Raw genomic sequence first — 19,042 nt, 5'->3', positions numbered from 1 at the left:
GGTGGTAGTTGCGATGTGTATCAGGAGCCAGCCCCTTCGGGACCCTGGTCGGGAAGTGTGCATTGAAACGGTGTTAGTAGACTGCGTTGCCCCGAGCGAGCGCTGATCCGTCCGTGAATTCCGGGATCAGCTAAGCGTAGGTCAGGCCTCAGGGAACTGGGGTAGGGGCTGTGTCCCCGAGGGTATACCCGTTCTTGACTATTGCGGCCCGCTCCCTTGCACACGATGCGCTGGTTACTTTTTCATGGAGAATATTCAGAAACTTATAAAAAAAACGACGAAGCAGCAGACACGGAGGAAGAGCTGAGTGCGTTTGGGGGGAGCACAAAAATGCGTCGTTCACCGCAGCGATCAGTGAAAGAGGCAACGAGGGCTGACATGCCCGGTGAGACACCGGGGCGCCCAAATAAAGAGGAAGCCTCATCAAGTGGCGCGACTGACCGTGCGGAGATGGCAACTCCATTACCTTGCAGTGCCCTTGTTCTGGATGTAAGCTCAGTGAGAAACGCTAGTCCTGGGCAGATGGATTTGGACACAAATCGAGTGGAAGTGCATTCGACCGTCCTCGCTAGAGCTGAAGAGGAAAGGCTCATCAGGAAGTGCGCAGCAGTGGTGAAACGTATGCGGTCGGCAACGTTCCTTCAGAGGAACGTCAGCAAAAGCGTCAAAAACGGGCTGATGGAACTGGAGGAACTACTGGACCGCATTTCCTTTTATAGACGCATGTGGAGAGCAGCGGAAGACGATTGTAGAGCAGAAACAGTGGCATTCCCCGCTGAAAATGATGCTTGCGTCAAACGGACCGAAGATAGCCCTCTGCAAAGTGAACTGGGGAAAAAGCGGAAAGAGGACGACGTGCCTGAAGGAGACTTTATCGAAGTAGTCTCCAAGGCCCAAAAAAAGAAGGCGAAAAAGGATAAAAAGAAACAACGGACTCCGTCGCCAGAGACACGTCTGTCCAAAAACAAGGAAGCTGCCAACCAAAAGCCAGTAGCGGAAAAAACGAGGAAACGAAGAAGGACTAGACCGTCGGCTCTGCTCATTAAGCCGACGGAAGGCAAGACATTTGCGGAAGTCCTTAGTGAAATCCGCTACAGGATGAAACCCGAAGAGAACGGAGCAGAGGTGTCTTCGATACGGAAAACGAGGAGTGGTGGAGTTCTCGTCGAACTGGGCCCAAAGACGACCAACAAGAGCACGTTCTGCGAAGCGGTCAAAGGGCTATTGGGGGAGAAGGCTCTTATTTCCAGCCTAGAACCCATGTGCCCTCTAGAAATACGGGATCTTGACTGGCTCACAGAAAAGGCCGAAGTAGAGGAGGCGCTAAAGCGTGAATGTCCAGAGGTAACCAATGCCCGGGTAGGTATTACCTCTGTAAACGCTCGAGGCAAAAGCACGCCGTGGTGGAAGTCCCAGACCAATATGCGAGGAAACTCCTTAACAGCGGGAGAATCAAAATCGGATGGGTAGTATACAGGGTACGAATGCGGATAGTCCCCACCAAGTGCTACAGGTGTCTGGATTATACACACACGTCAGCAGCTTGCAAGGGTCCGGACAGGAGGACAGCATGCCGGAGATGCGGTCAAGTGGGTCATCAAGCGAATATTTGCAAGGAAGGCGAGAGTTGTGTTCTCTGCAGGGATCGTGGCGCGTCTGGCGAAAGCGTCGCACATACTGCGGGCTCGGGACGGTGTCCGATCTTCAGGACGAAATTGGAGAGGGCTAGGGTGCGAACGCCATGATCCGCATTTTGCAAATTAACATGCACCGGAGCGTAACCGCTCACCAGTTGCTAGCAGCACAGTTCGCTGCGGAAGTAAATGCTGATCTGGTGCTGATTAGCGAGCAATACCGAAACAAGGACCCGTCCTCATGGTATTTCGACTTATCGGGCACCGCTGCGATCTGGGTTCGGGACGACGTTCGACTTCGTGTTTTTGCCGAAGGCCGGGGGGACGGTTTTGTCTGGATCCGGTGTTTAGGGATAACGTTTTTTAGCGTTTACCTGACGCCGAATGAGTCGATTCCGGACTTTCGGCGCCGGCTTGATGCTCTGGAGCCGGAGCACGGAGGGACGAATCCTGGTTGGCGGTGATTTTAATGCCAGGGCTCTTGAATGGGGCATGTCTCAATCAGACTCCAGAGGAAAACGGATTCTGGAAATGGCGGCGAGAACCGGACTCGTAGTTTGAAACACCGGATCCACGCCAACGTTTCGGCGCCCAGGTTGGGAAGGAAGCATTCCTGGCATCACTTTTGCGTCGGAATCTCTGGCATCATCGGTGGACGGGGGCGAGTCCTAGAAGACTTCTCGGCAAGTGATCATCAGTACATCGCGTTCGAAGTGTTTGACGCTACTTGCCGGCGAACACCAACACGACGTTCCCCCTGCATGTGGAATGTCGCGAGGGTGAACATCGGAAAGTTCGTCGAAGTTCTTGGAGCAGGTAGGGCCGCGCTGGGGGCACTTCGGGGGGTGGTGGTGTCGCAGCTGACACCGTCGTAAATTCAATGATGAATCTGATAACGACGGCGTGTGAGGCTTTCGTGCCCCGGAGAGGCCCCAGGCGCGACAATCCTTCTATGTACTGGTGGACGGCAGAAATTGCCGACCTACGGAAAGAGTGTCATAAGCTCCGTCGTTTTGCACAACGTTTGTACGCCAACGAGGAGGCATGTGCCATAAAGGCACAATATAGATCAGCAAAAAGGAGACTCCGCAGCGCTATAAAAAAAAGCAAAGCTCGCGGCTGGCAAAATCTTGTTAATGAGGTGAATGATGACCCGTGGGGACTTGGCTATAAGCTTGTCACTCGGAAAATCGGGACTCTGCAGAGGCCCTGCATATTGAGCACCGACCAGATGGACCGCATTGTGCGGGCATTGTTCCCCAGACACCCTGTACGGGTTGATGTAAATAGCGCGGAAAGCGTCGTGGATTGCCTTCTTTTCACAATGGGGGAACTCGAAGAAGCGGTTCTCACTATGAAAAACAAAAAGGCGCCAGGTCCTGATGGCATCCCGGCGGAAGTTTACGAACTGGTGTTCCGCCAACGGCCAGAATTGCTGCTCGAAGCGTTCAACGCGAGCTTGATTTTTCCTTGTCGCTGGAAAGTGGCCAGACTCGCGTTGATCAGTAAGGGTAAAGGAGACCCGGAGCTCCCGTCTGCATACCGACCGCTGTGTATGCTTGACACGGCCGGAAAAGTGCTCCAGAAGCTCATCAGGGGTAGACTCGCTGAAGCGATCTGTGCTGCCGGGGACTTATCCGCAAGGCAGTTCGGGTATAGAACAGGGAAATCTACAGTGGATGCTGTTATGGAGGACGTAGATGTGTTTAATCGAGCCGGGGCACACAGCCACCGATCTCGACGGATAGCGCTCCTCATAACGCTTGATGTCACAAATGCCATCAACTCCGTAAGATGGACAGATGTGCTAGGCGCACTAGAGAACCCCTTTCACGTGCCAAGCTATCTCTTTCGGATATTGAGGGATTATCTGAAAGACCGCTCCCTGCTCTATGAGACGCTAAAGGGCCAGAGGAGGATGGAAATCACGTCGGGAGTAGCACAGGAATCCATACTAGGGCCGGACCTCTGGAACGCTTCCTACGATAGTCTGCTGAGACTTGATATGCCCGAAGAGTCGCGCCTGGTCGGTTATGCAGAAGACGTTGCGGCACTTGTTGCCGGACGCACTGTTGAACAGGCGCAAAGCAGACTTGGCATATTGATGCGATGATGACTGCTCACGGTTTCAACCTTGCGCTGGAAAAAACCGAAGTAGTCTTTCTGACCAGAAGGAGAATCCCGACCTTGCGTCCCATATCGATCGGCGAGTTGACTATAGAGTCAAAACCAGCGATTAAATACCTTGGTTTAATGCTCGACTCGAAGATGAGCTTCTTCGAGCAAATCAAAGCAGTCGCGGACAGGGTTGCAGCGGGAGTCGCGGCTTGAGTCGGCTAATGGCGAATGTCGGCAGCCCTATATCAACTAGGAGACGTCTCCTCATGGGAGCAACGCACTCCGTCCTTCTCTATGGTGCGGAGGTGTGGGCTGATTCCCTTGACAAGGAGGTGCATCGTAAACGCCTCGCTCAAGTGCAGAGGCGGGGAGCTTTACGAGTGGCGTCTGCTTTTCGCGCCGTCTTCGAATCGGCTGTGATGGTGATTGCGGGAGTGATCCCTGTTGCCCTCCTTGCCAAGAAGCGCAAAGCTATCTATCGCCGTAAGGGCGAAAACTTAAGAGAAGTGGTTGCCCGTGAAGAACGTCAACGCACCCTTAGCGAGTGGCCACTTTCTTGGCAAAATGAGCCAAGGGGCAAGTGGACTGCGCGGCTCATCGACAAATTAGACCCATGGTTGAACAGAAAGCACGGTGAGATTGATTACTTCCTTACCCAACTTCTAAGTGGGCATGGAGGTTTTCAGTCTTACCTGCACAGGGTGGGGAAGGCGCGATCTCCTGATTGTGTGTTCTGCAATAGAGTGGCGGAGGACGCTGAACACACCTTTTTCTCTTGCGAGAGGTGGGACGGCCTCCGCCAGCAGCTTTATGCAGACACAGGGGAGCTCTCTCCAGACAACATTGTCAGAGAGATGCTGAAGAGCGCTAACAGCTGGAATCGTATTGCGCATTATGTCCGGGCTCTTCTTACTACGAAGAAGATTGAACTCGACCGGCAGAGGGATCGGACGGTAAGGGGTTCCCTGAACTAACAACAGCTCCTTTCCTCCCCTCCCCTCCCGTTGGTGAAAGGAATTCCTTGACTTGAAGGCTCCCAAAGCCGGGAGAGCGGGAGGGCTAGCCTGAAGTAAAGTGTCAAACGGTTCCAGGCTAGTTCTCTGATGACAGGGAGGTGTTTAGTTGGTAGTCCGCCAGCGTGCTGTTGCGGGAGCCCAACACTCTGTGCGTAAACGGATTCACCTACCCTACTAAAACAAAAAAAAAAAAGCAATATGAAGGAATATTTTGGGTTTTTAGCCATGTACGAATGGAAACGTGCATAGAAAATTTCTTACATAAGCTGAACACAAAACCTTCATACCCGAAGCGGTATTCCGACTTGTTCTTAGATCACAGAGGAAAACTCGTCATCGTAACTAATTCGCTTAGATTTACGGCTGGAAAGTCAGCCGATTAAATATACAAAATGATCACTGCACTACCGTAACACTAAAGTGAACGGGATGATAGGTCTAGCTGGGTGCTATACAAACGTTCAGTGGGCCGATTGCATAATAAGGTCATGTCCTATATACATGAAGTATAGATGCTAAATCCTTCTATATACAATAGTTAGCTTACATATCTTCCCTTGCTACAAATTAAAATTGCTAAGTTTCATGAGCGAAAATAGCGCCGTCTAGAATCCTGAACCACAAAATATCCACAACAGCAAGAGGGCAGCTCTCTTAAAACAGCTGCTGCCCATTCTCTTTGTCCCTGTTCTATTTTTTGAGCGGACAATGATCATGTATCATGAGCATCGAGGCAAGTGTGTGGGGCATGCAGTTAACCAAACCGCGAATGAAAGCGGAGCAGAAGCACGCCGTCATATAAACGCGGTAGAGAAACTACCTTGAGTACCCACGATCTGGTTAAACATTGCGCTGTTTGTGAAACTTCAATCCAAGACAGGGTTTCGCAGCTACGGACCAAACCAGTTCTGCTTATTTATCGTGTGGTGGTAATTTTAGCATTTCAGTGGCATTTGCTTTTTCGTTCAGTATCTGATCGTGTTTTGTTGTGGTCCGAACAGTTTAATTTCGCGGCGATCGGAGCAGGTTATTGGGTCGACGTTCATCTCCACTCAGCCGGACTAAGCTCCCAAACGTCTGGAAGGTGAATGGAGTCGTTAACAGGTGTCTATTCAAGTATACGTTGCAGTTGTAATTGCAAAAGGGTGAGGCAACTTTCGTGGCGTTTAATTGGTGTAGTTGATGTGGTAGTGCAGATGCGAAAGAGCTCTTTGGATTGTTTGACGTTGACGATGGAAGAAAGCTTATTCCGGAAGTTCTGTTAGGTATTTCAATGTTTTGTTATTCTTGGTCTTACTTCTTCGTAAACTTCATAGATTCCTGACAATTTTGTTTTTCACATTAAAATTATTAAATAAATATATTAGAAAGCGGTTAATGCCGGGATAGTGTTGAATTGTGGTAGTTTTCTGTACGCTCGTGTGAATTGTGGCATTTTAAATTCGAATTGTTACGTGGAGTACAAGAAGCGAAAGGTGTCCGGTAAGAGCAACAAAGTCTTTCTTTGAGTGTTAAGAAGAAAATGTGAAAGTGTGTTACTTACTAATCAGAATTTTTTTCGGATATTTGTCAATTGAGAAAGGTAAGAATATATTTGGTCAGGATCAAAAGTATAATATAATATCCTTAGGAGATAACATAGATTAAAATAAAGAGCTAAATGCACACCATGTTTTCCCGGATACTTTTTGAGATTGTTCCGTCATTCATTATTTGATTTGTTTTTGTTTTGTTCACTGAACGTGCCTTTAAAAAACTATATTTGAACTTAAGGGCACTTTTCACAAAACATTGAAAACGGGACTTAATGTCAACGAGTGTTAGAAATTCTAGTTTGGGCCATATTGACGAGTGTTGCGATTATTCTGATAACAAAATGATTAAAATCGATTTAGTAGTTCCTGAGCAAAATGAGGAGAAGCACCGGAAAACGTGTTTTCGAGATAAACGCGTTCAAAGCTTCAGAAGATACTTTCGACTATTCGGAATGTAAAACTTGTTAAGTTTACATGCAATGTTTTAAAACTGGAAAAGCACAGGGAGCAAGTCAGCAGGACGAAGTCTTATACATCTCGACGCTCATCCTGCCGAGACAAAGAGGGAAATCGGATTTCCGAGAGAATGGGCATATTGGAGCGATGGGTTGAGTACTTTGATGAGCTACTGAGCAACCAGAACATCGGTGAGTTGGAGGTCCCACCAACTCAAGACGACGGACAAATACTGCCACCACCAAGTATAGGAGAAACAGTCCGTGCAATTCATCGGCTTAAAAATCATAAGTCACCAGGAGTCGATGGAATTACAGCCGAATTAGTTAAATATGGAGGCGACCACTTACACCAAGTGGTTCATCAACTTGTGCTCAAGGCATGGGATAGCCAATCAATGCCTGACGATTGGCAACGAGGCATTATCTGTCTCATACATTAAAAGGGAGATATCACACAGTGTAGCAATTATGTTGCCGAGTTCCATCTATAAAATATTCTCCTCTATCTTGCTTGGCCGGATAGCCCCATACGCCCAGAACATCATTGGCCCATACCAAAGAGGCTTCACTCCAGGCAAATCAGCAACAGATCAGATTTTCTCTCTGCGGCAAGCGATGGAAAAACTGTTGGAATATGGACAAAAGTTGCACCATCTTTTCATCGACTTCAAAGCGGCCTATGACAGCATGGCCAGGGTAAAACTGTACACGGCCATGAGTTAATTCGGTATCCCGCCGAAATTAATAAGACTGACTAGGCTGACCCTGACCAATGTGCGAGGCCAGATAAAAGCAGCAGGACCATTCGACATCAAAAACGGTCTACGACAAGGGGATGCGCTATCATGCGTCCTCTTTAACCTGGCCCTCGAGAAAGTGATACGTGATGCTGAGGCAAATGCAAGAGGTACAAACCTCTTTAAGTCTACTTAACTACTGGCTTATGCTGACGCTATAGACATCATGGGAAGAACGACCCGAGACGTACAAACTGCCTTCATCCAGATCGAGCAGGCGGCCATTGGGGCGAGATCTTGGGCTGCACATTAATGAAGGCAAAACAAAGTATATGGTGGCAACGTCAGCACCGAAAACCAACCAACCAACAACATCAAACGGCACTGGTCAAACGGGAAGAATTAAGATAGGAGACTGCAACTTTGAGACCGTCGATAATTTCTCTTATCTAGGGTCGAAAATCACAACCGATAACAGCTACGATGATGAAATCCGCGCACGGTTGTTGTCAGCCAACAAAGCCTATTTCAGCTAACAAAAACTGAGGAAATCCGGCTCAATAGGTTACGGTGGGCGTGTCACTTAATCCGTATGGATGAGGATGATCCCACCGTGAAAGTCTATAAGGGCAATATCTATGGAAGAAAAAGAAGACGAGGCAGACGCGTCCTAAGATGGAGCGATGGCGTAGATCAGGGCGCCAGACAGCTTTTACGGATATCGAATTGGTGGACCTCGGCGCAAAACCGGGATGTCTGGAGTTCCTTATTAAGGCAGGCCTAGACCGGATACCGGTTGTTGCGCCGTTGATGATGATGATGTTTAAAACTGGACTTGACTCTGTCCGGAACAGACATTTTTCTGATACATACTTCTTTCTTTTTCTTCAGCCTTTGTACCGTTCACAAGCGGGGTCGATTCGCCTGTTACCGACATTTATTTGTCTGATGTTCGATAAAGACAGGCATTTGCCTGAACACAAGCGCAGAAGTAGAAGAAGATATCCTTACTTTCAATGCTTTCTCTTCACAAAACAATTCCTCAGACTTGGAAATATTTTTCCAGTCTACATAGTATGTATTATACATACCTTATTCTTTACACTTGCAACGCCTTTTAATTTTCTTATTGAATATTAAATCCGACTCTGTACAACATAATCAGATCATTAAGGCACTGATATTCACTATCCAGGGGAATATTTACCGCCTTCCAGGCACTTGCCCCTTGCTGCAAACGCCAAAAACTCAAAATATATTCACCTTGATTTTGCGTACATCGTCATCATGTAAAAGTGCGTTTCACGTACCACAGACGTGCAACCAAGTTGCCAAGCGAGATTGCACGCGTGTGGGCTCTTGCTGCAACTGCAACTTGTTGACAAACGTGCAATATCTCTGCAACCAACACCTTAGTTGACAACTTGCGTGCGGGGTCAACACGTTTGCCGGTTGTCGCAACCCAAAGTGAGCTTATGTATGTACTTATCTTGTACTTCTAGGTTATCTGGGTGAATTTCCAAAGTATGGTAATATCTTATCATTAACTTTATTTGTGGAGATATCGGAATGAGATGTGTTTTGAGGCCTAGATTTTGTAGAGATGCATATCACTATGATTTTTTTCAGATTTTTCGGTTGGGCAGGTTCCAAGAGCGAGACCTGTTTCACCTTTTGGGGTACCCATTTTGAGCCCTCATTCCCCTATGTTTGATCTAATGGAAGAAATAAGCGGTTTCGAAAAGTACTAATCAAGCCCTTTCATTTGACACCCCGCTTGACCATATGATTTTGAAATTTATTTTTTTTTGAAAGCGGTCAAAATCTCAATCGATCCCCTTAGTTCTAGTTCAGGCCAAACCGACATGTGCTCTATACAAAACTGTATTTACACGTTTATCACACGAGATTTACTCCGAAACGGCTAGAGCTATCGTCTAGAAATTTGGTGAGAATATGTGGTCTACGAATCGCGTGCTGCGAGTTCCATCATTTTGTGTTGCTTTTAAGGGGGAGGTTAACAATAGCATATTTCTATACTTTAGAAATTTACCCGAAAACCCCGCATTTTAGAAGTACAGTTTGGTATCAGTATAAATGATAATATTAGACATAATTATGAAAAGTTTGAAGGCAATTCAATTATTATTAACGAAGTTATAGTAGATAATTTTTTTTTATTTACGTGAATTTATTCCACTCTAAGGCATGTATAACGTCATCATATAAAGGGAACACATGGACGGCGGAGTTGGAATTTGGAGACATACCAAAGAATATTTGGAATGATCAGCTGGTCATGCGTGGGAAAAAGTGCATAGAAAGTTTCTCACACAAGATGAAGACTAAACCTTTATACTCGAAGCGTCCAGTTGAAAAAACGGTCAATTTCGACGTCAAACACAATCCTGCGTATATAAACACCAACAAGTGGATACACTTTTATTTTGATTTCATTCCTTACCTCGAAAGTAAATCAATATGTTATTTCATTTCTTTGAAATCACAATTTTAAAAGCACTTTACTAATTGCCCTCTGAGTGTGAAAAGTGCTTTAATGTTTGTACTTTGATTGACTATTTCAAAGTTATTTAAGTCAAATAATCGCATAAGCGCGTCAAAAACGTGAAGCGCTTCCTTTTGCTTTTATCACTGCTTCTAAGCATCCGGGTATCGATTTGCACTAAATTGCGGAAAAAATACTGTTTCGCTCCTGCTTAATAGCCTCCTTAAACTTCTCTACATTTTTAAATTTTAATTCCTTTAATTTTCTTGTCAATTCTTTCCAACTTTAATAACTCTCAGATCTGGTGACGGAGATGATGTTTTTATAAATTTCGAACAGATATAGATAAGCCTCATCTCATTAACATAGGAAGAGTACATGGGATCCTCGTCCTGATTCAAACCGGATTTATTTTGCTTAAAGATTCGTAAATATTGGAATCTAAAACGCTCCCATATTATTATTAAGCTTCCTCCATGCTTGATAATGGCCCAAATATTATGTAGATTAGACTCTCTATTAGGTTACACCACATATATTCTTAGCATCAGAGTAGATTCTATCTAATCTCCTTTGATGACAGGTCCCGCGACAGGCGCGAGTAACAAGCCTAAGAAAAGTGCTAGGACGTCCATCTCAATCGATATGGCATGGCGGGCCCCAGTCCTGTCGAGAAATAACAAGGGCTCTTGACGCATGAACGGCATCAGGACGTAAGTAAGTTACTCCGAGCAAAACAAACATCTGTCTGCACGCTAAATATTGATACCCCAACTTGAAAGGCTGAGGAACTCGCAAGACCCCTTCGGAAAAGGCGCAGTGATATCGACACTCTGCAAGAAACTCGATTCCTGTGCACCGATCGTGAAAATTTACGAGAGAGGCATCTTCGATGGTATGGTAACGAGAATTCACTTACCAAGATTGGTTTGAACATTGAAGTCGATGATGAGCGACTAAAGACCGTTCAAAACAACGGTGGCTTGATATGCTGGATGGGGATTTGAAAGCCTCGCGATTGCATCTAGATCAGGCATTTGATGGAACCAAATGTCGACCCATCCTGTGAACGGGACAAAGGCTGAAGAAAAGGAAATGGAATATCCTTGTTAAAATATTCTTTACGGAGCTAAAGCCGTGAAACTTTCTTTTCTTATGTGTGTAATTTTCCCAGCTTTTCTGGCATTGAAAATCATATTTCTCAAGAAAATTTTTGAATCATTTCGGCACAAATATTGTATAATTCTAGTAAGAAACTAACATATATAGCGAAATTGTGCTAATTCGTCTCTGTGTCCGCCTTGGAATTTTTGACTGTTCCTTGTTGAAACAAAACCTTATTAAAATCGGTTCACTCTCTGTCTGTCCGTGTGTTTGTCTGTCAGTCGTTCACATCCGATTAACTCGGAAACGGCTGAACCGATTATCATGAAATTTGGAGAGAATATGTGGCGCAGCGAATGGCGCCATTTTGTGCTAAGTTTGAAGGGAGCGTCCCCATACATGGGACAGGGGGTTGTACATTTTTTTTCATAGAATATAATGATGTGGGGTATCAAGTGAAAGGGCTCGAATAGCACTTTGCGGAACTGGTCTTATTTCTGATACTGACATAGGGGAGATAGGGCACAAAATGTGGGCCCCAAAAAGTGGAACAGGTCTCGTTCTCAGGACCTGTCCAACCGAAAAATCTGAAAAAAATTACAGTGATGCTACTATATGAAATCTAGACCTCAAAATACACCCCATTCCGATATCTACATAATGTTAATAATAGGATATTACCATGTTTTAGGAATTTACCGGAAAGGCCCCATTGAACTCATCCCAAGAGTACAACATCAGCACCAGACGATAATACAGGGTGTGGCAGCATAACTTCCTTTTTTCAAAACTCAATAAAAACTATTGTATGCATCGGAAAATATTTATTTATTTTTTATAATGTAGGTACATGTCTAAAGTTTTTATTTACATTGTTTTGAAGATCAAATCTGTTAGGTGACGTCCCCCATTCTCCATACATTGCGTAAACCGATTTCTGGCGTTTGTCATGACTCTTGTTTGCATAGCAGGTGTCATGTTGGCAATTTCTTCTTGGATGTTGGTCTTCAAATCTTGTAGGGTTTTTAGAAAAAAATCACAAGGGGACAGATCGGGAGAGCGTGCCGGCCATAACAAATCGCCTCTAATTGAGATCAAGCGCTCTGGAAAGCGTTCCCTCAAAACAGCCATCGATGCTCTTGAAGTGTGTGCTGTTGCACCGTCTTGTTGGAACCAAGTGTCCCCCAAATCCAAATTTTCTAGCCGTGGGAAAAAAAATTCTGTAGCATGTTTACATACCGGTCCGAATTTACTGTCACTAACCTCATTTTCCTCAAAAAACCAGGGACCAATAATTCCAGCTGAGGAAATTGCACACCACACTGTGAATTTGGGTGAATGCAAAGGCTTTTGATGCAATTCTCGAGGGTTGGTGTTAGCCCAGTAGCGCATGTTTAGTTTGTTAACCGACCCACACAAATGAAAGTGGGCTTCATCGCCAAAAAAAAAGCAATAGCACCCTCGGGAACGACATCAAGAAGAAGCTCACACGCGTTCATCCGAAAATTGAAGTCACGTTCTGAAAGTTCCTGCACTATCGCCATCTTATAGGGATGAAAATGAAGATCATCACGAAGAATTCTTCTCACAGAACGATCGGATAGTCCAAGGGCAGATGCGTGTTTGCGCGCAGAACGCCGTGGCGATCGCAACATTGACGCTCTCACTACTTCAATGTTCTCAGGTGATCTAACGGGCCGAGGGACTCCAGTTCTTCCTTTTGTCGCACTTGCAGTTTGTCTAAATGTAATGACCCATGTAACAATTGATTTGCGGTCTGGGACGGGAGCCAACGGGGCTAAATTAAAGCGATTCCGAAATGCACGCTGTGTTGCAATAACCGAACATCCGCTTGAAAAATAAACCTCAACGGCAAAGGCACGCTCCTCACTATTCCAAGGCATGATGGCGACTGAACCGTGTCGGGACAAAACTTTACAGTATCCCCTCTTGAACGAGACCACTAGCGCTCCGCTATGACATCAACTAACTGAGCGGCGCGCATTTTAAAAAATGAAGTTATGCTGCCGAACCCTGTATACGACATAATTCTGAAAAGTTTGAAGGCAATCCAACTATTACTAACAAAGTTGTGGAAGGTCAAAGTTTCGCGTTTCAGGTAAATTTATGTCACCATAGCATGTATGACGTCATCATCATATAAAGTGAACTTATATGAACGGCGGGGCCGTTTTAGTTTTCCTTTTTTGGCTTTTTTAGTTTTCCTTTTTTGGCTTTTTTAGTTATTTGCATCTCAGTGCCAATTACTCGAGGTAGACATATATATGTATTGCTAGTAAAGCTTGCGGGTAGTAAGAAATGTGTTTACCTGGTTACCAGCGGTTTTTAATTTGCGTACGTAACATACATGTATATGTATGCTTTTGTGCACGGAGTAAAGTGGAAATGGGCGAAGATGCGTTAGGTCTATTTGGATACGCACATACAGTATATATGCATGCATCATCATGCGGTATAGTGTTTGTTTATTTGGTGGGTGAAAACTACTTATGTCGTTAGTTTGTATGTACGTATGTTTATCATGGCGTTTGGCAAAATATGACGAAGTAGCTTATATGATAAAAACGTGTCACGCCACTAGTCCAACGCAACATCTTCGTCTCCATTACCACAAGATGCCCTTCATTGTCTCCTATAGTCGGCCAACACTCAGAACCATAGAGAGCGACAGGACAGACGATACTGCGGTAAATTTTAGATCGGAGATGTTCGCTGATACGTCGATCACAAAGAACACCAGTTGTGGAACGCCACTTTATCCAAGTTGCGTTAATGCGTGAAGCAATTTCATAACGCAGTTCTCCATTGGCTGATAGCATTGACCTGAGATATTGAAATCGCTCACTTCTGGACAGGTCACTGCCGCTGACAGTGATTGTGCCTGTTTCATGGGGATCGGTTATCACAATTCAGTTTTACTCAGATTCAATTTGAGACCGTGTTCCATGAGGCGATCATTGCATTTTTGGACAAGTTGCTCGAGATAAGACACGAAGCGGTTTTGATACACCGCCACACTTTTCGGATCATGGTAGAGCAATTGAACCCAACGCACGAGTTCTTCTCGCACTAAGTGTTGTCGTAGAGCATACCAGATGAGTTGGCGTGACACAAGGTCAAACGCTTTCTCTAGATCCATGAAATGCAATGTAAAGAGGGCGATGCTTCCCACGATGTTTCTCCATGAGTAATCGCGCAGTGTATATTGCATCAGTAGTTCCACAGTTCTTCACAAATCCGGCTTGATTTACGTTTATTTAAACGATTTCGCGAATACGGTTGTCAAGGGTGCGTTCAAAAATTTTCATGTTATGGGAAAGTTTACCGGATCGGATGGTAATTTGAACATTTTACTGGATTACCTTTCTTATTCCATATTGGAACAGTGGTACTTTCTTGCCAGTCAGATGGTGAATTCACTGAGCCACAGTGTTGTCCTAGCTCTCCGCTTTCCAGAGCTCAGATGCGATGTCGTCAGGTCCTGTGGCTTTCCCCGATTTCATTCGTTTTATAGCTTCCTCGACTTCAGTTGCGCTGACAATTAAGCCCTTGAGTGTTTAACGTAGGTACCTGTCGTGGAGACTTAATCCTACGGTCCTCTTCGGACACAGATTGATTTTGTGATCACAATCAGAGCCCCGCTGAGACAAGCAATAACGGTACCAGTCTATACCTTAGCATTCATACTGGTGGATGCAAGAATTACCTAAATCTCTACCGAACTAAGGAGTACGGCCCCCGTGTTGAAACGCAACACCACGCTGAGGCCCGAAGGTCTCTTCTCGCTTGAGCACAACCACAACCACCATGAAACTCCCACTAGGGGGGCCAACCGCAAACAACCGAGCTGTACTCACATACAACGGGAGTTCACCCGAAGTATGTGAGTCCAGGGGCTATCCCAGTTCCCATGGTACCAGTATAGCCCTGGTAAGGTTTCGTGACCAATTTGCCACTTCAGATGAGTCCCCGTGCAGACTCGGGTCTGATTGCCGTAATTAGGCCTTTGGAGCATTCGCCTACTGCATCACGGCCGGCAAACCAAAGTGAGTACAGCGTCTCCCGGTGCTACTACTATGGAGGTTCTCCTCGGCCACTTGGTTTTGATTTGGACGACAGGGTTGCCGCCCCGTCTTTCTCATCGCCACCTCTGAGCATCAGATGGAACTGGTCCAAATGTCGGCAATGATTGTGGAAATGGAGGATGAGCAAATTCTTCAGTTGAAATCTACTCGAAGTATTCTCGCCACCTATCCATTGTGGCTCGACTGTTGGTAAGCAAAGTACCGTTCTTTTCATTAATGCAACAGAAGTGTTCGATATCCTGTGTACCGTCGTTATGGCTTTTAGCAAGTCGATACAGACCTCTCTCGACATCCCGAGTGTCTAGTTTATCGTAAAGATTTTTGTAATGATTCGCCCGGGTGACAGCGACCGCTTTCTTTGCTCTTATAAATTTGCCAATTAGCAGGCGTTGTGGTAGAGGCATTTCTTTTCGTGGACCTTCATTTCAACATCATCATTCCAAAGCCAAGTTTCTCGGTTGATGTACCACTTACCCGACTTGGTGACCCCGAGAATTGCAGAGGCCGCTTTGTGGATTGTACTTTCATTTGGTTCCATGATTCTTTCCCATTCGTAACGGTCGGCAATCGTATGAGTGAGATCGTTTCTTCTTTCTTCTCACCAAATCGCCACCATTTAATGCGCCGCGGGCCAATGCGTTCCTTACGCTGTTTCATCGCTGGCTTAATTCGCAGGACGGCAATCAACGGCCGATGTTGAGGTGCGATGGTCTCATAGGAAACGGCTTTGCAATCAGTGACTGTGGTCGGCATCTTACGAGAATATAGTCGATTTGGTTTTGCTGTTCCCACTATAAAATGTAGGAAGATGTGACAATCGTTTGATGAATCATGGCACCTGTTACCTTTTCCCCTTTTCACCCACATGACCATTAAGGTCGCCTGCAATGATGATATAGTCATCAGCAGTCTGTAGTGGGTATGCGGTGAAGAAGTGAGTATTGCGATCAGAGGATCCAATGGTGAGCTTCATCAGCCGATCATCAAATCATTCGACTTCTTTAATAGCATCACGGAAACCCTCTGAGATGGCAATGCCAATATCGTATTGAGTGTGTCGGCTACCAAAATAGAGAAGTTTACAGCAATTTTTACCACGTTCGCTTTCAATGTCGCAATGTTGCAGAGCACAGATATAAATGCGCCTTTTTCGAAGGAGTTTTACGATTCTTCAGTCTTCGCAGTTGGGATACCAATATTTAGGGAATAGACACATATTTGTTTTGTTCGGACTTACGTCCTGTTGCCTTCATGCATCAAGAAACCTTGCGCATTGCTCGAAAGGACCGGGGACCGCTCTGCCGCGTCGACTGAGGTTGACGCACTAGGCTTTGTCCGAGGTTTGTTACTCGATCCGATCATGTTGTTTCTAACGACAGTGGATTCATTTACTTGGTCGGCTCATCGCGAGTCCTGTCCCAAAGAATATGTAATTACAAATTTGTCAATTCCCCCAGCCATCACAACTGGGTATAAATTCCTTAAGGATCAAACTGAAAGGCAAAACCGAAAATACAAACGACAATAGTCACAAACCTGCAATCAAGCAAAAATTTCGGGCAAACGAAACAAACTAAATACATCGGTAGATAATAGATAGTGGCAGTTCGTAACTTTTAACATGAGTCGAAAATTATAACAATCGGCAATTGCAAAAGCGCAAAAAAATCTGGACGTCAAAAGTCGTTGTTTCATGTAAATCCTGCTATCAATATCAAAGTTATCGCAGTTCAAAGTTATCAATTTCGCGCGATTTTATTGCATCTGCCAGAGAAGTAAGATGTTGACGTCGTAATTGACGAAAAAGTGCCAAATACGAAGAAGCAACTTCTCTTCATTCTTTTTCAAGGTTTTGTGAACAAAACCTTAATAAAATTGGTTTACTGTCTGTCTGTCTTTCTATCTATCTGACTGACTTTTGTAAGGGGGTGAACATTTTCAAAAGACACTAGCCTGGACTCACCAGTACGTTCGGAATCGCATTATTACTAACAAAGTTATAATAGGTCGAAGTTGTCGTTTCTGTGCAAATTCAAGACTATGAATATCAGTATTACCCGAAAGTGGATATTATCACATAATATTATATATACATATACAGGGTGCCGCAGCATAACTTCCTTTTTTCAAAACTCAATAAAAACTATTGTATGCATCGGAAAATATTTATTTTTTATAATGTAGGTACATGTCTAAATTTTTTATTTACATTTTTTTGAAGATCAAATCTGTTAGGTGACTTCCCCCATTCTCCATACATTGCGTGAACCGATTTCTGGCGTTTGTCATGACTCTTGTTAGCATAGCAGGTGTTATGTTGGCAATTTCTTCTTGGATGTTGGTCTTGAAATCTTGTAGGGTTCTCGGACGGTTCACATAAACATGGGATTTCAAAAAACCCCGTAGAAAAAAATCACAAGGGGACAGATCAGGAGAGCGTGCCCGCCATTCCAAATCGCCTCTATTTGAGATAAGGCGCTCTGGAAAGTGTTCCCTCAAAACAGCCATCGATGTTCTTGAAGTGTGTGCTGTTGCACCGTCTTGTTGGAACCAAGTGTCCCCCAAATTCAAATTTTCTAGCCGTGGGAAAAAAAATTCTGTAGCATGTTTGTTGCCACACCCTGTATTACGTGTTAGGTGCTAGAAAAACACAAAACCTTCCATATGTGAATCATTCAGCTGTTGTAGGTTAACTTCTTCACATTTGCTAATTATATTGAACTCCTAATGTGAAGCGTATGAGATTGACTGTTATCAACACAGTGCTTGCCACATCATTGTTGTAAAATGGCTTTTTAAAAAGTAGAGGGCAATTGAATTTTGAACTATGTACACACTTATTTATCATCCGCTTACAGCCGAAAAATCATAGTGATGCGTCTATACGAAATCTAATTCTCAAATTATATCCTATTGCGATATCAGGTCAGTTAAAGTTAATAATAGCATATTATTATACAGGGTGCGGCAGCATAACTTCCTTTTTTAAAATGCGCGCCACTCAGTTAGTTGATGTCATAGCGGAGCGCTAGTGGTCTCGTTCAAGAGGGGATACTGTAAAGTTTTGTCCCGACATGGTTCAGTCGCCATCATGCGTTGGAAAAGTGAGGAGCGTGCCTTTGCCTTTGAGGTTTACTTTTCAAGCGGATGTTCGGTTATTGCAACACATCGTGCATTTCGGAATCGCCTTAATTTAGCCCCTTTGGCTCCCGTCCCAGACCGCAAATCAATTGTTACATGGGTGTCACTACATTCAGACAAACTGCAAGTGCGACAAAAGAAAGAACATTGAAGCAGTGAGAGCGTCAATGTTGCGATCGCCACGGCGTTCTGCGCGCAAACACGCATCTGCCCTTGGACTATCCGATCGTTCTGTGAGAAGAATTCTTCGTGATGATCTTCATTTTCATCCCTATAAGATGGCGATAGTGCAGGAACTTTCAGAACGTGACTTCAATTCTCGGATGAACGCGTGTGAGCTTCTTCTTGATGTCGTTCCCGAGGGTGCTATTGTCTTTTTTGGCGATGAAGCCCATTTTCATTTGTGTGGGTCGGTTAACAAACAAAACATGCGCTACTGGGCGCTGACACCAACCCTCGAGAATTGCATCAAAAGCTTTTGCATTCACCCAAAGTCACAGTGTGGTGTGCAATTTCCTCAGCTGGAATTATTGGTCCCTGTTTTTTTTGAGGAAAATGAGGTTACAGTGACAGTGAATTCGGACCGGTATGTAAGCATGCTACAGATTTTTTTTTCCCACGGCTAGAAAATTTGGATTTGGGGACACTTGGTTCCAACAAGACGGTGCAACAGCACACACTTCAAGA

The 19,042-nt window shown here is 44.9% G+C and overlaps 1 protein-coding gene across 3 annotated transcripts in view; it reads left to right on the top strand.

Annotated features, from left to right (window-relative positions):
* The first annotated feature begins 5,563 nt into the window (after nucleotides 1-5,563).
* The window catches only part of LOC119657837, a 177,334-nt gene continuing 163,855 nt past the window's right edge, over nucleotides 5,564-19,042 (top strand). The window contains exons 1-2 of one of the 3 annotated variants that reach the window (XM_038064959.1): nucleotides 5,564-5,913; nucleotides 6,085-6,350. The gene's annotated coding sequence lies outside the window, so the exon portion shown is untranslated. Of the gene's footprint in view, nucleotides 6,351-19,042 lie in introns of all 3 variants that reach the window. The other 2 variants (XM_038064958.1, XM_038064960.1) reach the window with 2 other exon arrangements.

Source organism: Hermetia illucens, chromosome 5 (genome assembly GCF_905115235.1).
Source record: "Hermetia illucens chromosome 5, iHerIll2.2.curated.20191125, whole genome shotgun sequence".
Lineage (NCBI taxonomy): Eukaryota > Metazoa > Arthropoda > Insecta > Diptera > Stratiomyidae > Hermetia > Hermetia illucens.
The sequence above is the reverse complement of the archived record's forward strand: the minus strand, read 5'-3'. Positions and strand labels throughout refer to the sequence as shown.